General features: G+C 38.5%; 1 protein-coding gene across 26 annotated transcripts in view; it reads right to left on the reverse strand.

Moving 5' to 3' along the window:
- Nucleotides 1–24,308, reverse strand: part of NRXN3 (neurexin 3) — a 1,562,383-nt gene that overhangs the window by 1,355,005 nt on the left and 183,070 nt on the right. The window lies entirely within an intron of this gene.

Genomic DNA, 24,308 nt, shown 5'->3' on the forward strand with positions numbered 1-24,308 from the left:
GGCAGGCGGGGAACCTTGGCTTCCTCCATCACTGGAGCAAGCAAGCCTCCTGTTTGCTTCAGCTGCCTGGCTGCCGGCCGCCATCTTGGTTGGCAGTTAATTTGCATATCGCCCTGATTAGCCAATGGGAAGCGTGTCGGAGGTACGGTTAATTACCATGTTTGTTTATTATTAGATAGGATAGATGGATCACAGACTTAAAAGTACAGTAGTCCCCACTTACTCATGGGGGATACATTTCAAGACCCACAGTGGATGCTCAAACTGCAAACAGTACCAAGCCCCGTGTATATGTTTTCTGTTCATGTCTTTCAGCCACAAATTTAATGCTGTTTCCATCTAAAGTATTTTATCATATACTGTGGTGGTAACTTTTGCCGTTTGAGGTGCAAACAGCAAAACTAGCATGGATTTCTTTTCCCTTCCTCACTGATTTCACAGACAGAAGATTCATTCATACTGTAGATCTTAGCAACCTCAGCATATGATTTTTTTTCTTTCCTCATTAAGTCAAGAACTTTTATTTTTTCACTTAAAAGAAATACTTTATGGCTTCTCTTTGGCATATCTGAATTACCACCATCACTACTCTTGTGCTTTGGAACCATTATTAAGTAAAATGAGGGTTACTTGAATACAAGCACTGCCATACCAAGACAGTCGATTTGATAACCATGTTGGCTACTAAGTGACTAAGGGGCAGGGAGCATAAACAGCGTGGAGATGCTGGACAAAGGGATGATTCACGTCCTGAATGGGATGAAGCAAGAACATGCAAGATTTCCATCATACTACTCAGAATGGCATGCAATTTAAAATTTATGAATTGTTTATTTCTAGAATTTTCCATTTAATATTTTTGTACTATAGTTGATCACAGGTAACTGAAACCATGGAAAGCAAAACCACATATAACAGGGGACTACTTTAAAATATAAAAGTATAACCCCACGAGGAATGAAGGGTAGGTATTATCAAGCCCTTTTTGAAGAGAAGATGTTCCAAGAGGCTAAGTTATTTACTTAAGGTCACTTCAAGGTCATGTGAGGTCTTCCAGCTGAATGTTTTTTCCTATTAGAAAGTCAAGATCATCTTCTATCCCATAACCTCACTCCTAGCATAACTTCACAAGGAATTCATGTAGCTAATGGAATCAGCTAATTTTGGGGTCTTATTTGATGAGGATAAATGATGTTCTCCAAACTAAGAAAATTAGTTTTCATTTAGTATTGGCATGTTATACATAAAGCACTGCATTGGTACTGAGATCTGGAGTGAGCATGGCAGAAAACTCCCAAAATGAGATAAGGTATAAATCCATTCATCATGGTTAAGGGGTTTAGCAAATACAGCACTGTTTTTACTTATTTATTTTTTATCCTCACCCGAGGATATTTTTTCATTGCTTTTTAGAGAGAATGGAAGAGAGAGGGAAAGACAGAGAGAAATATCGATGTGAGAGAAACACATCAATTGGTTGCCTCCTGCACGAACCCTAATCAGGGCCCAGGCCGGGGAGGAGCCTGCAACTGAGGTACATGCCCTTGACCGAAATTGAACCTGGAACGCTTCGGTCTGTAAGCCGATGCTCTATCCACTGAGATAGACCAGCTAGGGCAGCACTGTTTTTAGAACCCAAAGTCCAGGATTCAAGTTCTGGCTCTGCCACATATTAGCTTTGTGACATTGGTCACTTCCATATTCTAGCCTTTAGTGTGTTCATGCATAAAATGAGAATAGCCATTTCTACCTTGTAGGTGAGGATTGCATAAGACGAGTACAAATGTGTTTTGTAACTAAGCATAAGGCATTGTCATGCCAGGCAGAAACATGAGATCTGACATTACACTAAGACCCTTGGAAAAATAATGTGACTTCTAGTTCCCTGAGTGAGGTACTCTAGGCTGCACTCTCCCATCTTCCTATGCTTCCTTCTACTTACAGCCACAACCTTCATCACAGGGGCCACAATGACGCCAGTTGCATGTGACTAGTTGGTGCTGGGTTTGAAGCAATGACCACTGAGACCATGGAATAACTGGAAAGCCAACCCTAAAAATGATTTTTCTTTGCCTTTATCTATTTTCTTTTAAACTATATCAAAAAGAGAAAGAGGGAGAAGGAGAAAGTTTTAAGGCAAAACACCCAACTAACTCTGAAAATCAAACATCATAAACTGAATATAGATCTGACTACTGTAACTTTCTTTTTACTCTATCTATTTATCCATCTATTATCTTCTCATCTCTATTTAAGAAGACAGTCAGATACTGAAAATGGGACTTTTTTTCTCTTTACTTTGCTGATGAAGTTAAGCCTAATTACCTTAGAGTTCTCTATAAAGGAGAAAAATAAATAAAATGCAGAGGAATTTTCATTTGTTCTCCCTCCACCTTGATTTTCACAGGAGCTAAAAGTCCAGGTGGGTTTTAAGGATTGTCACAGTTAGTCCTGAAGATTTATCCTTGACCTTGGGATCTCACAGCATTTATCAAGTTCTCCATGTGGGTGTCATTAGGCCAAGACTACAGTAAATGGAAGGGACAAAGAGTATCGGACTTTCTAGGTCTTACAAGACAGTTTAGATATAGTGCCAGAAATAAGGAGATTGCTTCTTAGATATCTAAGCTGAATTTGCCACTGATCTAAACATCTGCAGCAAGCCAAACATTAGTATCCAAAAGAGTGAGTCCTCTTCTGTATGGTAACCAGAACAGCCACCAGCTGCTTCATCCACAAAATTTTCCCTAATCACTGGTCTTCTGTCCCTAGAGGAATAAGGCACATTCACCATAAGAAGAGGTAAAAAAAAAATGTGGGTTCTTACATCTTTAACTGCACTGGCTCATTGAGTTCAGAGTCAAAAAATGCTATTTTTTAGCACTATTAATTTCCATTTTTGTACTGACTTGATAATCTTTTTAATTAACTTAATTACTTTTGAGTGAAAATGTGTTCATTTTAATAACTTTTATGATTAGAAAAGTTATATACAAGTGTTGCTTAAAGTTCATAAAATAGGGACAAGGGAAAAATTCAAAATTACCTTTAACCCCAATATCTAAAAGTATCTCCTATTAGGATTTTGCTTTCTTTCCCTTCCATTGTTTGTTTGTTTTTCTGTGTGTGAATGAAAATATAGTATATGTAAACTATGGTGTTTTTTAGGGAGAAAGTCCAAATTTCTCCTCAGTTCTTTAGCAGATTCCTCCTGTCAGTTCGCACATGGGACAAACATTGGGTTATAAAGTGTAACAAGTAAACACAATAAATATTGGGGCTTTCATAATGTTTTTCCCTGGTTTCAATTTTTTAAAATGAAAGAAAATCAAGTTTAACCAAACTGCCTAATTTGCTAAATGCTGAACCAAGAAACCAAAGTCTTAACCCACCTCTCCAAGAGTAGGTGCTAACAAATACAGATAAAATTAGCAGCATTCTAAATCCTGGACTTAGTGAATCACCAAATGTTATGTTTGAAAGAGACCTGAGCAATTGCAGAATCCAGCAGTTTTCAAACTGTGTTCCATGGAACTCTGGGGGATCCTTAAAGTAACCCCAGGAGTTTTCAAGGCTTGGGGGGACAGTAGCAGGGTAGAGAAAGGGAGGATAGGGAATGAGGAGGCTGAGCAAAGTTTTCTCCATCCACCCTCACCCCTTCCCCCCAACCAGAGCAGGTTGACTTTTGCATGTTATATATCTTGGGTGTCAAAATGAAAAACTTCTTTCTTTTTTTTGTTAATCCTCACTTGCGGATATTTTTTCCATTGATATTTTTAAGAAGTAGAAGGAAGCGAGGGGGAGAGAGGGAGAGGAAGGAGGAGAGAGAGAGACATACATCGATGTGAGAGAGACACATTGATTGGTTGCCTCCTGCACACTCCCCAAATGGGGCTAGGGATCTAACTTGAAATCAAGGTATGTACCCTTGACTGGAAATCAAACCCTTCAGTGTGCGGGACGATGCTCTAACCACTGAGTGACATCGGCCAAGGCAAGATGAAATTTCATTTGATAAAGCTGATCAACTGTTTAAGAAAAAATAGTTGAAAATTGCTGGTATGGTCCAGACCTTTGATGTTACAGATTAATAAACTGAGGGTCAGGAATATGAAATGACTTTCCATAGTCACACAACTAATTAAAATATCAGAGCATAGTGGATATTTGTCATTTGAGGGAAGTGACTGTCCAGCATTCCATCCCATCCCTATTTTGCTGGTGAGGAAAATTACCCCCCAAAATAACTAATTCATTAGTTGCAGAGCCAGAAACAGAAAAAAACTTCTCACCTCAAAGTGAAGAGATTTAATAAATTTATTTCTCCTTCTGGATTTTATTTTATCTTATAGATTAAAAGTTATCCCCTAAAAGATACTATTACACCTGATGTAGAGACCTCATCAAGAAATCCTAAAAGTTCAATACTTAGATCCTCTATGATCAACTCATTCCTGTTTATCTAAAATTAGATTAGATAGACATATATAATTAGATTGATAAATTAGACAACAGCAGAGTCATTTGTTCTCCAGTGATTTCTCTACATTGATTTTAAATCACATGGAGCTTTTTCTAGTTCCCACAAAGGGCTTTCCACTGGGCAGAAGGCTCACCACCAGGGCCACCTTGCCCCAACAGCGAACTGCATTTCCCATTGCTCGTGTTCACCCTGTTTCCATAACTAAATGAGCATGGCCGGAGGAGATTGTGAACAAACCTCGGCAGAGCAGCGTGATGAAGCAAAGACACCGTGCCAGAAGTGGCCTCCAGTCACCCTCAGTTTGCTCCAAGCACAGATGTCTGCTCTCAGATACCAGACACCTGAGGGTGAAGCCTGGCCCCGGATTCACACGTAGGAGAGTTATCCAGGACAGAGTCTGGCACATGGCACCCTTTACTGGAAGGAATTTGATTAATCATTCTCATTACCTTTCAATTCTATGCACCTGAGCTCATTTTCCCTCTGCCCAGAACCAGAAAGTCAGTGGCTTAAAGGGCACGTGAACACCCGGATGGATCATGATTAGCAGATGGAGAGACAGGATCCTCCCACCCGCTTCTGCAGTGTGCTCTTAGGTCAGAGAGGTCATCCAGACCTTGCAGCACCTCATCGAATCCCTCTCCATCCACCCTCAAAGGCCCCAGAAGACAATGTCTCTATATGTATCCTGAGCACAGTTATCATAGAATTCTAGGTACAAATTAGAAAAAGTGAGAGAGAATGGCACCTACCCAGAAGCAAATTTCTCCTTACTAGGAAAAAGAACCAATAACCATGACCACATGCCAATAGAAAATGGTAGCAAGGGTCTGCTAGGCAAGCAATGTCCACTCCTGCTGGCATATGGGCATTTGGCCATTTCTCCTTGAACCTCCTATCTATTTATACATATTTCAGGCTCTTCCCAGGATTAACTATAACCACAAGACTTTCCAACATTGACTTGTAAACCTTAAAAAGCTAGATCACACATGGCTCAGTCTTGTTACAATATCACAGTTAAAGAAGTACATTGATTAATATGTCTTTCCCTAAAGTTCTGGAAAACAAGAAAGGTCCCCCAAATACAGGACAAACTGTATCACTAACAAATATCCTCTTTTCTTTTTAAAAATGTTTTTATTGATTTCAGAGAAGAAGGAAGAGGGAGAGAGAAATATCAATGATGAGAGAGAATCATTGATTGGCTGCCTCTTGCATGCCCCACACTGGGGATGGAGCCCACAACCTGGGCATGTGCCCTGATCAGGAATTGAACCATGACCTCTTGGATCATAGGTCGACACTCAACCACTGAGCCACGCTGGCTGGGCAAATATCCTCTTTTCTATCTACTTTTTCATGACTTTGGCTGTTCTGGAGTATTTCTCTTTACCAGTTCACAAATCTCTCCCTCTCTAGGCTACCCAATACTTTTCTTCACCTCCTCTCTTCTCACACTGTGGTTAAGGGGTGCAAAGTTAGTGAACAGACAATATGTTCTGATTTGCCAATAGTAATTTTTAATTACATCTTTTTGAGCTAATTACACATTTACATGTGTATTGTAAAAACTAATATGGAGCAATCCCAAGTGTCCTTTCCTCAGTTTCCCCCAAGAAGAAGGGTTTTTGTAGATTTGAGGGTATTTTCTACATAGACAATTATGTCAACTGCAAATAGGAACAGTTTGATTTCTTCCTTTCCACTTTGCAGACCTTTTAATTCCTTTCTTGCCTTATTCCATTGGCTAGACTTCCAGCACTATGTAAATAAGAGAAGTGAGAGCAGACATCTTGGCTTGTTCCTGATCTTGAATAAATCATTCAGCTGTTCACCATTGAAATATTAGCGTTAGATGTTTGGCAGAAGCTCTCTGTCCAGTTGAGAAAGTTCCCCTCTATTCCTATTTTTCTGATAGTCTTGATCATGAATGAGAGTTGAATTTTATCAAGCACTTTTTCTGCATCAATTGATATGATCATGTGATTTTTATCCTTTAGCCTGTTGATATAGATTACATTGGTTGATTTTCCAATATTAAGTCAGCCTTGCATCCCTAGCTTCAAAGTATATAATTATTTTTATATACTGCTGAATTGCTAACATTTAAAGATTTCTGTCTTCATAATCATGAAAAATATGATACTACATCATAAAATAAATTAGAAAGTGATCTTTCCTTTTCTATTTTCTAGAAGAGAATGTGTACAATTAGTATTAATGCTTCTGTTTGGTAGCATTCTCCAATGCAACAATTTAAACCTGAAGATTTCTTTTTGGAAAGTTTTTAAATTATGGATTCAATTTCCTTAATAGTTATATGTCCATCCATATTTCATATTGGCTAAGTTGTGGTAGATTGTGTTTGTCCAGAAAGTGGTCATATTTTCTAAGTTGTCAAATTTGTGTGTGTAAGTTTGATTTGTACTATTTCCTTATTACCTTTTGTTGTCTGTGGTGCCTGTACTGATATCCTTTATTTTTGATATACTATGGTAGATATAGACAAATTTGAGTCTTCTCTATTTTTTCTTTATCATCCAAGTGAGAGGCTTGTTGATGTTATTGACATTTTCAAGGAACCATTTCTGATTTCTCTTTATTATTGATTTTCTAAATTGCTTTTTTGTTTTTAATTTTACAAATTTTGCTCTAATATTTATTCTTTCCTCTCTTCTGCTTGTTTACTCAGCACTGCTTTGTCTGTGTCCCACAAATTTCGATATATCCTATTTTCATTTCTATTCAGTTTAATGTACTAGTATTATTTGATTTCTTAAAACATCCTCTGAGTCATGGGTTATTTAGAAGTTTCTTGTTTAGTTTACAAGTATTTGAAGAATTTCTTCTCCTCTTTCTGTTATCGATTTCTAGTTTGATTTCTAGTTTGATTCCATTTTGGTTGGAACACATTCTGTATGATTTCAATTATTTTAAATTTGCTGAGGTTTGTTTTATGGCCCCAGATGTAGTTTATCTTGGTATATGGTCTGTGGACACTTGAAAAATGTGCTCGCTGCTATTGTTGGGTCCAGTTTTCTATAAATGTCATTTAGATCCTGCTAGCTGATGGTGATGAGTTCTTCTATATTGTTATGAAATAGATTCTGTCCCCTCCCCCAAAATGTATATGTTCCAGTCCTTACTTATAAATGTAACTATATTTGGAAACAGGGCCTTTAAGATGTAATTAAGATTAATAAAAGTCATAAGAGTGGACCCTAATCCAATAGGATCAGTATCTTTATACGAGGAAAACACACTAGTGATGTGTGCATACACAGAAGAAAGGCCATGTGAGGACATAATGAGAAGGCAGCCATCTGCAAGACAAGGAGGGAGGCCTCAGGAGAAACAGCTGTCATGGCAGCTCTAGAAGATGAATACATATATCCTTGCTGATTTCCTATAAGGTTTTTGTCTATAAACTTGTTGAGGAGAGTGTAGAATCTCCAATTATAATTGTGGGTTTGTGTATTTCTCCTTTCAGTTCTATCAGTTTTTGCTTCACATATTTTGCCCCTCTGTTATGTGGTACATACACATTTAGCATTGCTCTGTCTTCTTTATGCATTGATTCTTTCATTATTAAATAATGTCCCTCTTTGTCTCTAGTAATAGTCTTTGCTCTGAAATCTAGTTTATCTTATGTTCATATAGCCACTCCTACTTTCTTTCCATTAATTTTGGCCTGATATATCTGTTGTCATCATTTTGCTTTCATTCTGCCTATGTTATTATATTGAAAATGAGTTTCTTGTAGATAGTATATAATTGGATCATATTTTTAAGGCATCCTGCCAATCTCTGTCATTTAATTTGTGAAGTTAGACCATTTATATTTATTTACATTTAATGTAATTATTGATACATTAAAGCTTAAGTCTATCATTTTATTGTTTTTCTGTCTTCTATTTCTGTTGTCTATTTCCTGCCTTCATGTTGATCTGAACATTTTTTAAATTCTATTTTGATTTACCTATACAGTTTTGGAGTATATCTCTTTGTGTGACTTTTTAAAGTGGTTGCTCTAAGTATTACATTACATATACATATCTTATCACAATCTACTAGTATCATTATTTTATCAGTTCAAATGAAGTATAGAAACCTTACTTTCCTTTATCCTCCAGTTTATTATATAATTGTCTTAAACATTTATGGACTATATGACTGGACTAGAGCAGTTATTTATAAAAATTTTCTGTCTTACTAAGCTTCCTTTTTCCTATTTCAGGGCCAGAGAGAGTAAATTTTATTAGGGCTTTTTTGTCTATTCCCATTTGTGTTTCCAGCTTTTCAATTTCTTTAGCTCCAAGTCAGAAATATAGGAGGTAAAAGATAATGCAAATAACTCATCGTAGTATATTTCTTTGGGTCGCAAGTCCTGGGTTAATTTGCCCTTTTCTCTCCATCTTTCAGAGTTTTCTTATTTTTTATATATACTATCCAGGGTTTTTAGTCATACTTAATAGATAAAATAGGAACAACTTTGTCTACCCCATCTTCCTAAAAGTAGAAGTCCGTATGACAGTGTTTTTAAAATTAGAAAATCTCATATGAAAACAGATCTGTTACTATTCTTGAAATATTGGGACATATGGTATTACTGGGTTTGCATTATGCATTCCAACAATATTCTCTAGCTGAGTAGGACCTGACTTGTTTATTTGGTTTATGCCACAATTGAAGCCATAACTCTTCATGGCATTACACCCCACTTGCATCACTAATTTTTCATCCTTAGCCTTTGTAAGAATTTGACTTTGCTACTTTCAATGATGCCTTTTTGGCTAGGTATACCCCTTTTCCTCTTGCCACTAATTCATTCATATTCATATTCTCTCTCTCTCTCTTCTCTCTCTCTCTCTCTCTCTCTCTCTCTCTCTCCAGCTTTTTAATTCTGTATCACAAAATTCCTAAGAACTGATTTAGCAGAGATGATATTATCTTTGGAGGAATGAGTGTGTGTAAGTTTACTAGTACACATATACATATGTGTATCAAGGAGGAAAGGAGAAGTTGAACAGGAGGAAAGCAGAATTTGCACAGATATTGAAATACGTAGATTTAACTTCAGTCAAGGGAAGGAGGGAAAGCTATAAAAACCCATCCATTACTAAATTCCTGTCACATCATTCCCACCTCAAAGCCATTGTAATTGCTGTTTCTCCACCTGGAATGTTTTTCCTCAAGACTACTACACATACTAGTACATTGCATTGTACTCAGGCCTCAGGTCAAATGCCACTTAGAGAGATCTTCCCTGACTATCTATTTAACATAGCCCTTCTCTATTGCCAACACTTTCTATCATTTACTGTATTTTTCACAGCACTTACCATTACCTAAAAATGCATTATATATTTATCTGTTTACTTGTTTATTGTCCATATCTTTGATGACAGAGACTTTGTCTTATTTATCATTGGATCCCCACTTTCTGGCACATAATAGGAGCTTAATAGCCATGTAATGAATGGATGCATCATGTCCTGAAACATCTTAATACTAACAAATTAGAAAGTGTCCAGCATAGGATGGTGAAACATATAAAATCATGAAAATGCTGAACACCTGAGTGATATGACATAGAAGATATTGAAAGATGGGATGATCACTCTCTTAAATATTTAAGGATTTTTTTATTAGAAGGGGAAGTAGATAAATATTCACCATGTCATTCCCAAATGGCACCCTTATAGTCAACTTGCAAAGAGGCAAATTTGCCCGACTGAAAAACAAGAATTTTCTAATAACTAGAAATTCTTCAACAGTGAAATACAGTGAGTTCCCACTCCCTGGAACTGGTTAAGCTAAACCAGATAACCATTTTAAGGACCATTTGTAAAAGAAATCTGAACTCCATTTGGGAATTTTGACTGGGCAACTTCCAAAGCCCTTTCCAACCCCACAATTCTAACATTTAAGGGAGACAGAGCTGAGCTTTCACTTTTCACAACTCCCAGAGTCGCCATGCACAGTATCACTGAGGTTGAGGCTTAGTTTAAGATGATTAATTATAGGGAGCTTAGGAAATGTAAATCTAACAGAGAGGTTTAAGTCCCTGCTAGTATGAAATGTGAAATACTTTGTTTTTACTTAAGAGTATGTTACAATTGCAACTCAGGAACAGCTAGATTTCTTTAGAAACCAGGTTAGGAAACATTTTATAATTATTTTAAAAATAAAGATATTTTCTCAATATGGTTTAGAGATTTAAACGACTAGTGTGTTTGAGGCTGTTTCCTCATAGATACTATGACTTTGATTTGAGCAACTAGTAATTGGTGGTGGCTATGATTATAGAATGGATCTCAAATAAGCATCTTATAACATTATACTGGTTAGAGCACATTTATATAGAAATCATGTTTTTCAGTTAACATGGATTTTTTAAAGCATTAAAGATAATTATGAACTATGTCACATGACATATTTTTAAGAACAATGTAGATAAGATTTAAAGAACTACAAACTCCTACTTATAATTTGATAAGCTTTCACTAACCCTTACTTTTAACATCCACTGATTAACAAAGCTTTCCCATTTTAAGCAACTAACAACTGTAAAACTCATACCAAAGATTTCTTTAGAGGCAAAGCCCCCTTAGGAAACTTACTCTGGCTCATCCTACAGCACTTTAGCAGCTATTTCTCTAACCTGTTATGTGATCAAAGACTCCAAGTTACTAAGATCTAAGACTTAAAGTATTATTTTATAATTCTAATGCTCACTGTAGCTAAACATGATTCAATATGTGGGAAGCCTTGGAACCCAGTAGAGACAATGTTTACCATTCCATTCTCATGCTTATGTGGGTTTCAACCTGTCCATCTTCTATTTCTCAAACAAACCATAAAAGCTCTACCACTCCATTCCTAACACTGAATAAAAGTAGGCACACCTTCAAAGCCAACATTTTAAAAAATAATATTGCAAATATTATTCTGGTAGGTCAAGTGAGCAGTCCCCTTCAGATCCAGCTAAAAGTCTGTAACATAGAGGTCCTTTTCCTCACACAGTGATAATATAGAAAGGTGGGTGATGAGTTCTCCCATTTTCCTTCTCAATCCCATGTCAATGGTTCTTCCGGGAATTCCGTAGGGCTCCATGTCTTGTGCAGATAGCACCTGTTACCCTCTTTCTCCTCTCATTTCCATCACACCACTGTTTCCTCCTTCCACTCCAACCTCCACACATCCTTCCTTTGCTGTTAAATCACCCCATGGAGGGAAGAATGGGCACTTTTTTTTATCTCTGTTCCATCCAGAAGATACACAATACATGTGCTATCTCCATAATCAGCTGTGATTCGCAGGCATTGCAGAAAAGATACACAACCATATGACTTTGTCCCTGGTTTACAGATTTCCAGTGAATGTTTATATATTTTAAACAAGCTGTTTGGCATTAAGCTATCTCCACACAAGTGGAATATCTACTTATCAGAGAAAAAAGAGGACATTAAGGACCAAACAAAAGACCATTCCTGTGGGCTGCTGCTGTAGTGTATGTGACACCTACTTCACGGCTAAGTGCCTGAGGTTGCTGCACCCTCCCCATGTCAGCTCCCAACCTACTGACCTCAGACAAACACATGTCTCCACTGTGGAAGGCTCCCTTTTCCTTTGGACTTGGCACCCCTCACCTCTGATGTTTAATATACCCGAGGTACTTTGAATGGTAAAGTTCAGGGTTTCTGAGTCTTGAGACTGTATGCCAGTTTAGACACTTCCTTTGAAGGAAGTCCAGAGCCATGGTGACATCATGAATATTTGATGGAACCTTTGGTGCATTAACCCAGAATTAATTCATTATTCTACCTAAGCTTCCTGCTCTAATCATTCCAACTGGCCTCTTCTAATGTATTCTGCATTATGATACACTGCCATTTATTTTTTATAGCACTCATATTTTACCTAATTTTATTCAAGGGAATGAGGAACAGAACTGTTCATTGAGGGGAAACAGCTCAAAGTAACTATTTGAATACCTACTATGTGTAAGTAGCTGTTCACAATGTTTTCAACATACCTTATATCCTTAATTTTTAGATGGTCTCACAGAACTCAACTCTAATAACATGCACAGCACCAATATCCTGCAAGTGATAAAGCCAGAAATCAAATCCAGGATGGGTTCCATAGAAATTAGGCTTTCCTCTATGCCACACTCTCTCATATTATTGTGCAACTCTGTAAGGTATAACTATGTCGCTGTGTATATGTCACAGTACTGATTAAGAGACAGACACTGAAGCCAGAAGTCCTAGTCATAACTTCCCATGACATTAGACTAATCAATCACTCTGCATCTATTTTCTGTAAAATGGGGCATAATGCTAGTGCCTATCTTCCATGGTTTCATTGAGGATCAAATATGTTAACATAATTATAGCCTATACATGAATCATAAGCACTCTGAAAGGGTTAGTCATTTTTGTAATTCTGCTTCCCGGGTGGAGTTAAACTCTTTGATAATCAGGGTAGTCTATTTTTTCATACTGGTGTCAAAAGTGGGTACTCTGTAATTTTCTGGATTAATTCTTTTATCAACTGGTGCTCTTTCCATTCTTTACAACACAATGTAAAAAGAGCTTCATCCATCAAGACCTTTATCTTTGAGCTTGTAAGCACTATTTCCAAAGTTTACAGTTAAGTCCAATCTTAAACATCTATAGATAATTATAGTAGACGAGTTATTCTCTCTTATCATTACTTTCCTCTTCTTGTATGTAGATTATAGACTTTGAATTTAGTATGGCAATTGACATTGCTCAAAGTATGAGAATGGTGTAAAATCAAGATTTGTTCATAAACTCATTCATTTACTCATTTATTCATTCATTCACTACACACTGTTTTTTATTAGAATTATCATAAGTACTAGGGAAAACTAGAGGTGAATAAAGATAAGTAAAGCAAACAATTACAATACAATGTAATTATTGTATTGTAATTATTTCAGGAAAATAATTCCAAACAGGTAACATTTGTGTGGCATCTGGAAGGATGAGGAAGTGGCTACAAAAGAGAGGAGTAAAGGAAGAACATTGTGTGCAGTACACACAAAAAAGTGTACTAATAAAATCAGAAAGTTTTGTGTGGCTGGAACGGGCTATGTTGGGGGGGGTCGATAGTTGATACAAGAAAACTCAGTTTAGAGTTCAGATCACTATGAGGAAATGATTAGACCCAGGAGGGAATGGAGACAAGGAAATTCTTCAGGAGACCAGGAGAAATGGTGAAGATTATGGCATGATCTCAGCATTGGCATTGTGGATGAAGAGGTATGAGTAGCTACAACAGATCAGAACGTAGCATGGGCTGAATTGGTGACAAATGAGCAGTGAGGGTAGAAAAGATGACCTCAAATACCCTAATTTGCTTTTTTCAGTGATATATTTAACATGAGCATATTCACAGGGTGAACTTTTTTTTTTAACTAGGATAATGAGTATAGAACCCCTTTCCAATTAGTGCTTAACATTTGCTAATTGGAAGTATTGAGCCTCGTCCTTTTATCTGTGTCTTTGGATTTGGCTTTCACATCTTTTTTCTCTGAACTAGTCCTATAACATCATCAATTACATCTAACTAAACCCTACAGCAATGGGAGACCATCTTCTCTAACAGAAGCTATGCCAGTTTATAGACATTGACCAGAGCCAAAAAATTTCTTGGCTTCCCCGACACACACAACTCTGTGTTGGACTCTGAATCAAAGCATTGCCAATATATACCTGTTAAAATGCAAATGGCCCACAATGGTGTTAATACACTAACCAACTGAAAGCATCAGAAAAGAAAAACTGCCCAAAGCAGCAAATCCAAGAGAGGCAAGGTAAGGGAGTGGGATGAAGGAAGCTAAAAGGGGATGAAGAAAACTAAAAGGATAGGAACAGCCACTGGGAAACAGGAAACAAATCTCCAAAAGCAGGTGAGGCCATGTATAAAGAAGTCTAGCCTAGTGCGGATTCTAAAGACTGCTTCACACATATAACAGTAGCATTTTCCATTGCATAAACCTTTATCAACAAAGCACTGTTGCATCTGGTTGTTCTGCTATTTAACGGCTGTGTGATGTCTGATACATGATTCAACCTCCCTGAGCGTCAGTTTCCTCATCTCTAAAGTAGGGATATGAAGAGTGAACTTCATTGATTATATTTCACAGCTGGGTAAATTTAGATGCACAGAAGATGAACTGATTAACGGAGGGATTCAGAACCTGTGGAACCAAGCTGGAGCCTGAATCCTCCAACTCCCAATTCAGTGAGTATTTCTTTTCACCTGTAGTGTCGAGCCAACCTGGGTGATCAGCAAGTAAGGAGTTATTTGTAGAACATGGACAAATTGTGTTCACTCTCACCCTGCCCCAATTTATAGCTCAACTATGAGGTCTAGATGTTGAGATGTAACCTCTCATGACCAGATCACAAGTCTTTCTTAGGACTCCCTCAAACCTCAGAAATCTATTCTTAGGGGCTTGTGAACTCATAAGGGATTAATATTGTCTAAATCCATAGCTGATGGCCACACCCATGGCATTTTTACATCTCCAGTTTTTTCATCCTATTTGAGGAAGCATGTGAATGGCATAGAAACAAAGTCCCACCAGAGCATCGGCGTTTAACTCCAGACACCTCTGGTGGAAAACTGGGGCTGGGCTCACAGGATTCTCACGCTCTGCACTCTGGTAACGGTGTTATTTTCTACATTGTTCCCCAAGTGCTCTTGAATTTTTCCCTGTGTAAAACATGTTTCACTTCACCTGTCCAATTATAAAATCCTCAAGCATCCTTAATCGGATAAGGAAGGCCAACCTAATTTAGTAAAAAGACTAAATAATGGTGTCTTAAATGGTCATTCTCTTACTTTCCCATAGCTAATACTGCCAAAGCACTAGTAAAATGTTTAAAGTACCAGCTTCAATAAATAGACAGGAGAAGCTTGTAATTAGCATATCAGTTGTTTGTAAGCAATAGGTACTTACTTACAAGACCTTTTAAAGTCATTCCCCAGACTTTTGTTGAAAGCCTATCTAGTGGTAGGAAAAGGGAAATATTTTTCTTTAGTGTTAAAACAAGTACCCATCTTTCCCCCACAGCTTTGTTTATATTGCCAATGTGCATTATCTAGACCTGGGAAGAAAGCCTTTGAGAGGCAAAAGTAAATGTGGGCTCAGACAGGGAAAATCCAAATGAAATCAGGACCAGAGTCAGAAAAATGTCAAGGAGTTCCAAATGCACATTTGCCAGCTTATTCCTTTCTCAGAAGAAGAAAGAAAGAAAGAAAGAAAGAAAGAAAGAAAGAAAGAAAGAAAGAAAGAAAGAAAGAAAGAAAGAAAAAGAAAAAAAGAAAGAAAAGAAAGAAAGAAAGGAAGAAACTCTTCCCTAAGGGCAGGTTTTATTTCAATTGAACCAAGTCCTCTATCCTCTGGTCTGTTTCTCTTAAGAGACAATGGCATGTATAGGAAAGGACTGCACACAAGGGTCAGTACAGAGTAGTTGATGCCGAGATAAATTACAGATTGTGGATTGAGAATTGTAAGCATACATTCAGTATCACTAGAATATCTTAAGTTCTAGGTCTCATCATTCTTCAAGGGATGGAGAGGGATTGATTTATTGATTGGTTTTATTTAATCCATGGAGATTGGTAACTTCTGAGAGCCAAGGTAAATCTTAGACTACCATGGATTAAGCAAGAAAAGGTCATGAAACTATGTCTGGCTTTTGAGATATGCATATTTTTATAAGTACAGCTGGTTCCACCAACTGCCCAGAAGTACAGAGAAGCAATATAAAGAAAAATGCCGGTTAGTATTCAGAGAACAGAAGCATCCAGCACACTTCAAATAAAGGAGATGAAATTGTACAGTCAGAGAGCATCAGGAATGATAATCACAGTGGCAAGGAGCCCACTGGGGTGAAGAGCTGTCCCTGCTGCTGCAAAGAACCTCTTCTCTGAAGGACTGTGGCAGGGCAGGGACAGCTTTGATTTTGATCCTGAATCACTGGTGCCAAGTTGAGGATCTCGCTTTGTGTTGCTTCCTACTTGAGCCCACGTAGAAAAAAGACAGGAAGGAAATACACCAACATGATAAAAGTGGTGTGTATAAATAGTAGGATTGTGGGTAATTACCAGTTTTCTAATGCTTTGTCATAGTTTCAATATTTTCAACAACAGGTGGGAATTGATTTTAAATACATAATTGTTGTTAAATATGCACTTTAATTAAAAACATTACATATTACTAAACACAACAATGACCTGAGAAGCAGCTGGGTGGCAAAAGGAGAAAGTTTTCTCAGACCTAACTTGTTCTGGCAAATCATTAGCTCAGGTAACCTGCATGGGTAACAGCATTATCCTTCCTAATAATTGTTATTATTTTTTATTGGTTATACTAACACAGCCACCATTTATTAAGAGCTTACTCTGTGTTAGGGTACTGTACAAAATGCTTTATGTTTATTCTCTTACTTACTGATCAGAACATCCTTACATGCTAGCCATTATCATCACCCCCTCACCCCCGTAATAGAGCAAGAAACTGAAGCTTGACAGGTTATATAACTTGCTAAAGAACACATGGCAAGTAGGTGACTATCAAGACCAGAATATAAAGCCAGATCTGTTTGAGTCCATGGTTCTAAACCACTTGGAAAAAACAAAAATAATTTGCTCAAACATCACCTCTTACTCCTTTCTCCTTTCTCCATCCTGCATTGTTCTGACACACACTTGAGCCTCTCTTGTTTAGGACATCCTCTCAATGTAAGCTTCTGAGAAGAAGAAAGTTTTGTTCACTACTATGTTCCCAGAGCCCAAAACAGTGCCTGGCACCTAACAGACACTACTCAATAGACATCTGTGGGATTGACAAATAAACTCTAATACATCGAATTCTAACCACAATATTCTAAAAGCAAAGTAGTCTCCACACTTTTAAAATCAAGATTATCACAGTTCTATTGCTAGTAGATCTACTGTTCTCCAAACAGTTTCCCTTTACCTACTGGATTCATATCTAGACAACACTTCCTAGCTTCCCTGCAGTTGGCAGCAGCTTATGACTGAGTTGTTCTAGCCAAGGGAATATGGTGGAAGTGATGTTTCCACTTCTAAACCTGACCTGTAAAAACCTAATCTTCCATATTATCTTCTTTCATTTGCCAGCTGGATGCAAGATAGAGACAGCAGATGAAAGAAGCCAGGGTCGCCTGGCCAGTGTGGCTCAGTGATTGAGCATCAACCTATGAATTAGGAGGTCATGGTTTGATTCCCAGTCAGGGCACATACCTGGGGTTCTGGGCTTGATCCCCAGTGGAGGGCATGCAGGAGGCAGCCAATCAATTATTCTCTCTCATCATTGATGTTTCTCTCTCTCTCCCTCTCCCTTCCTCTCTGAAATTAATAAAAAAAAAAATTATTTTTTTAAAAGAAGCCAGGGTCTCTGAATGTCTGCATGAAGCAGAGCCTTGCTGTACTTGGCTAATCTACCCAGGTCTAGACATATGCAAGAAACAAACCTTTATTTTATTAAGCCAGTAGATCTTGGAGTCATGTTACATAACTCTATCAGTTAAAATTATCTGAGCATGCACAATATATACATACTAGAGGCCCGGTGCACAAAAGTTGTGCACGAGCAGGGTCCCTAGGCCTGGCCAGCGATTAGGGCCAATCTGTGGGGCAACCAGCAGGGCAATTGGGGCCCCCCACTGGCACCTGCCTTGGCTGGCCTGGTACCACCCGCTTGCCAGCCCTGCCCCCTGCTGCCGCCACCAGTCACTTCCCTCTGTGGGGTGACTGGTGAGGCAATCAGGGGGAGCCCTGATGGCACCTGCCTTGGCTGGCCTGGGGCCTGCAGGCTGGGGGAAGCTCCTGCATTGAACGTCCACCCCCCCGTGGTCCGTGTGCATCATAACAACCGGTCATTCCACCAGTTATTCTGCCGTTTGGTCAATTTGCATATTAGGCTTTTCTTATATAGGATGTATGTAAATATAATGTGTATATAGACATATAAAATTGATAAATCATGTACAAGACCTACTGTAACATTATATGTATTATAAAACATATATCAAAATATAAAATTTGAAAAGAATGAGATACAGATAAAATAAAAATATTTTTAAATTTCTTGCTAAACATTATGGTTCCACTGTATTACTACACAACATTTCAAGGAACATTGGGACTTAAGGAAAGGTTTGTAATTAACAATGATGGAAACAAATCTATATTTCAAATGGTTTTGATGATTTGTTTAGTGGCTTATTTTGTGTCAGTCCTGATTATACCTTTATTGTTCTTATATCCTAACATGGCTGACAAAGAGCTCAAATTAGGAGTAGAGGTGACAACTCTGCCATTTTATTATAGCTCATTTATAATATTGGTATTATTTTCAATCCAAGGTCTCCTTAAAGGAGTCTGTATAAGCCACTGGTCTATTTTGTGAAGGCTGGATTCATAAAAATTAGATCATAGAATCCATAAATCCACTTTACCAGACACAACTAAAACGTGATATGTCCCAATTCACTAAGGACAAATGAACACATAAAGGTACCAATGTCAAACTGCCCCTTCCTTCAGGATATGTGAATACTGTAGATACATGTAGTCATCTGACATCAAATCATTTGAGGATGCAAGCATCAATCCACATTTTGAAAATGTTAAACTTAAATTTTTCCTTTTCATCATAAAGTTTTAGCACTTATGAACCCTTAAATAGGCACACCATTTTTAAGAATAATTTATTAATTTTTAGAGAGAGAAAAAGGAAAGGAGAGGGAGAGAAACATCAATATTCTGCCTCCTGCACATTCCCTACTAGAGATACAGCCTGCTACCCAGGCATGTGCCCTGACAAGAATCAAACAGCAACCCTACAGTGCACAGGAAAATGCCCAACTATCTGAGTCACCTGGGGCCAGGGTGGCACACTCTATTTTTGAGGCCACTTCTCTGTCATATTGTCTTTGGCATCCAAATCCTAGGGGGTCTCGATTTTCTTGAAGTCCCAGCTATGCATAGAGTAAAATGACTGACATCACTCCACCTAAGTTTTCTCCCACTTTATCCCTCAGCCCTACCCAAAAGCTATATTTCTCCCTCTTAATATGAGCTAGAAGCATCTCTTTTCCCAGAGACACTGCTATATGTTAGTTAAGCTCTCTTTGATTCCCCCTAAAACAAATTATAAAAGACACAAAATCCTATCTTAACCACTCAAGTAAATGCGTATGGCTAAAGAAGGTGGCTGTCTGGCAGTATAACCTGGGGATAAGCCAGGAGGCTGTGAGTTATAATATCCAGGTTCTACTGAACTGTCTCTTCAATGAAGTCAACACGGTCCTTTACATCTCAGTCCCCTTATCCATGGGACAGGAACAGTTATACATGATCTACTTCCTAGGGGCTATGGAAGGAGTATGAAAATAATAAAGAAGAGACTCCTTATAGCACTGCCTTGAGTGAGCTGCATCAGGGCTCCACAGAGGGAAACTTGGCAAGAATTTGAGGAAGGAGGTTCTAAAAAATCAGGAGCCTGTTCCTGTCTTCTAGGAAATGCTGAGAGGAGCTTAGGACAACACAAGACAAGAAAACCCTAAAGATTTTAGATATTCATTCCTTTCATCAACAGCCTTGAGAAGATAAGCTCATAGTGAATGAATGAAGGAACAAGGCTCCTTAAACTCAAAGTGTTGAATGCACAACAGATAGTCCAGCCAGGCAGAGAGCACATAGCCTGGGGCTGAATAGTCAGGATCTGGGCAGAATATCACAGTGGACTGTGAAGTCAAAGCTGAGTTCAAGATTAGGATCAGACACTGACTAGCTTTGGGGTAATTTAATCAACCCATATGTGCCTCATAAGTTTTATCATAAGTAAAATATGAACAATAATACCTACTTGTGTCATGCTTATGAAGATTTAATGAAACAGCAGCTGTGCCTGATATAATCTAGGACTTGGCACACAATAGGTTCTCAATAAATAGTTATCTTCTTCGCAATCATTATCATTCACTCTTCTTGCCCTTGCTTAGCCCATCTTTAAAAAGAAATAGATGAGGCATAGCTAACATCTGCCAAGTACTTAAGAGTTAGTCTTGGCAAGCGCTTATCAACAGAGGTTAGAGAAGTGCTTTGTGGTGGGTCATGCAGAGTGGATGCTCATGCCCTGCATGACCCTGCCAAGAAGTCACGGTGATAAGCAATGAAAACAAAGCAACAAACCTTGGCCAGGTTGGAGGCAGGGCAGCAGGTAGGCAGCTGGTAGCTAGCTGCAGGAATAACCTCACTGACTCAAAGACAACCACTGAAGTGGGTGAAAAGCAAAGAGGAAGACAGAAGGTGTGGAAGATTTGACAAGGGATTCTTACTTCTTTAATCACCAAACAAGACCCCTTTGGTCAAAGTCAGTATAATCAGTCTATCCGTTCTCACTCCATAGCTATGGCCTCAAACCGTGCCTGAGCAACCTGGTCCTCCATAGCCCATATTTCACTAAATTCTGTCCCTTAGAGAAACAACCAGAAAGCCTCCCTCAACAGTCCCCCCCAGGGAATATAGCATCTTTTCGTCATTCTAGAGCATTTTGTAAACTGTTTACCAAGTCCAAAGTCACATGTACAGGTCCCAGGGAGAATCACAAGCTTGATCCACCTTACACCTCGCAAACCAAGGCCATACTTTTTACATTCTTTTTTTTTTTCTCAAGAGCACCAAGAGAGATAGGGTAAGTGGCTGAACTAGACTATTCAAAATGCTTTCCTTCTTAACAGTAAGCCCTGCTCATGCATAAAGATATGAAACACATCAGTGTTAAGAACAGGTTGTGTTTGAAGTGCTCTCACGCATGCCCTTTGAAAAAGATAGAGTAAATCCTTCTTGGTAAAAGGAGAGGCATTAATTATTTAATTAAACAAAGTAGTTGTTGACTTTTTAAATGCAATAGGCACCATTTTCCACAACGAACAGAATTTTTATAATATGTGTTATCTCTAGTTCCTGTTGCTATAAAGAAGCTAGCTGAAAATTTAACCCCCGAGTGGAAAATAAAAACTATTTCAAGGGAGAAATCTAAAAAGAAGTAATGTGCAAGCAGAAACTAGAATTTCTTCCTCCAAAAGTGATGTGGCCATCGAAAGGTATTTTGACTTACTTGCTATTATAATATATACATCCTAACAGCTTCACAAACAAGGGGAGTAATCTCAGGAAGTGGAGGTGAGAGCTGTAACAAATCCATAAAGGATAAAAATTGCAAAATACTTTGGAGATCATACAAACTAGGCCACTTACTCAAATATTGAAAAGGTTCAAATTAATCCTGACTTCAAGACAGCTAATATAAATGTCCCAAGTCAATAAATCTTGATATTGATTAATCCACCACCCCCCACACACACACACACACACACAGTCAATTTAATTTTTAAGTCCTACAAGTTCCCAGAGGCAGAAGGGACAGATGTGACAACAGTGATTTACAAAATCAATATAGCACAAGAGATCTAGAGAAATTAACTACAGGAGAGATGACCCATTAAATCATCCAGTCCATCCCCATCTCCCTCTTGGCCCCTTGTAGGCTATCCTCTTTCAATATATTTGAGCCACTTTATCTAAGTAAGTTGTGGAGGTCAACCGACATGAGGGCTTATTCCTTTTCCTAGGGGACTAGTCTCAGTCCCAACCTCCTGATGCTGGTCTATGTCTTACTCTACATCAATAATTTCCAACCCTGGTAGCATGTTAGGTTCACCTACGGAGCTTTTGAAATACATTAATGCCAGGCCTCATGCCCAGAGATTATTAGTTAATTGATCTGGGGTAGGAGCTGGGAACTATTGGTTTGGTTTTTTTTTAATACTCAAGTGATTCTAATGTTTAGTACCCAAGTGATTCTTATGTCCAAAGGCTTGAAAACCAGTTCTTTACAACTTTAACAGTCTTATTCCTTCTCTAGCATTTGAAGGCTTTCTTGTCAGCTATACTAAAACTAACTCAATACTACCAGACTAGGAGTCAATTCATGGATGACAATAAATCAGTGAATCCTGGATGGCTGATGAGTACTAGTGGAGAACCCCTGGTGTGGGAAATCATTATCTATCACTAATGGGAGCATGACATGTACCTCAGGTGGGCTGTGGCACCTGAAAAGGAAAAAAATGGCCGAGGACTGTTTAAACTAGGGGCATAGGACAACTTTCCCAGTCCCAACACCAAGAGCAATTAACCACATGGAAAGCTATGAAAGATGTTAATTCATCGGGTTTGGATTTCCTCTGTTGATCATTTTAAGCTTCGCTTTGGCAAGAAATAAAATTTAAATATAAATTTACACAGTCATATATCCATAGCCTAAAAGCTAACTTTTGTTGAGCCCTCACCATATGCAGGCACAGTTCTAAGTGCCTTACATGTATTACACCTAAGTTTCTCCACAACCCTATGAAGTAGGTGCTATTATAATTCCATTGCAGAGGTGAAGACACTGAGACACCCAAGATCACACAGATAGTAAGTGACAGAGCTGGAATTCCAATTTAGGTAGAGTGGCTCCAGGGCCCATATTCTTAATCATTCATCTCAACTACCTTAGAGCACTGTGTAATTTAGACACAAAGGGAGCATCTGAAATTAGAATCTAAAGGTGCCACAATAAGTCTTACAAGAACTGGGATGCAATTTCTTCAGTTAACATCTATAAAGCATTAGTTTTGAACATTAGCATGCATAGAAATCACTGGAAGGGATTTTTAGGACAAATGTGAGACCCCCTTCCCTAGGGATTTTGATGCGGTAGTCTGAGTGGGACCCATGAATTTGCATTGGTAACAAAGTAGAGGCATCTTTTTTTTAACACAGCTAAGTCCACCAGAGAGGTTTGGGATAAATCAATTTTAGGAAAAGGGAGAGAATCAACAGCCTTGCAGAAAGTCCTTTCAGGAAGCTGGGGTGGCAGAAGCTAAGCTACAAAGAGTGAAGAAATGGTTGTGAGGTCGGTCATGGAGCCAGTGAGTGGCAGCTCCTCTTCCCAAATGCTTCTTGGTGAGTTGGAGTACTTTGGGGAAAGTTATTTTTAGGAGAGGGGAAAGTGCCAGAAGGGAAGGAGAATTAAAAATTCAAGAAAGACCAGGGGGAAATGATGATGGAACAAGATTCTGGAAAAGGCAGAGGGTTCACAGCAACTGCAGTGAGTCCACCTGCCAAAGCTTCTATCACAGGAAAGGCCTCCCAGAAAGAGGCTCATGCAGAGCCTCTTGGCACTGTATTTATTAGTCCAAGCATGCACTTCCCAACCACTACTGGATAGCAAGGTTAATGACTATCTTAGAAACAGGTTTTCAAAGTCCCATGAAAAGAAAAAAGAACCATAGGGTACAACATGACGACAGCATGGCCAAGCCTCCTGGGTACTAGTGCTATGCTTGTTTGACATGTCGTCCCTAAGAGGACCATCACTGATGCCTGTTGAACTTCCTTTTAAGTGGATTGTTACTCTAGTCCAGGAGCTCTCAACTCCAGCTGCAGACTGGCTACAAATTTATGGGACTCGACACAAAGTGAAAATGTGGAACCTCCTGTACAAAAATGATTAAGAATTTCTAGATGGTGCTCAAGTAATGGAGACCATGCTAAATTCCTTTAAGGACTCTGCCTGAGTTTTCTTGGCTCTACCAGATGATTTCTTCTAGGGTCTGGGCACTGGCCCAGAACTCATCCACCCTTCTGAATAATGCATGAAACAAGGCCCTTCCAAACAACCGTGAGCTTGGACAGA

This window comes from Myotis brandtii, unplaced genomic scaffold (assembly GCF_000412655.1).
Source record: "Myotis brandtii unplaced genomic scaffold, ASM41265v1 scaffold132, whole genome shotgun sequence".
NCBI lineage: Eukaryota > Metazoa > Chordata > Mammalia > Chiroptera > Vespertilionidae > Myotis > Myotis brandtii.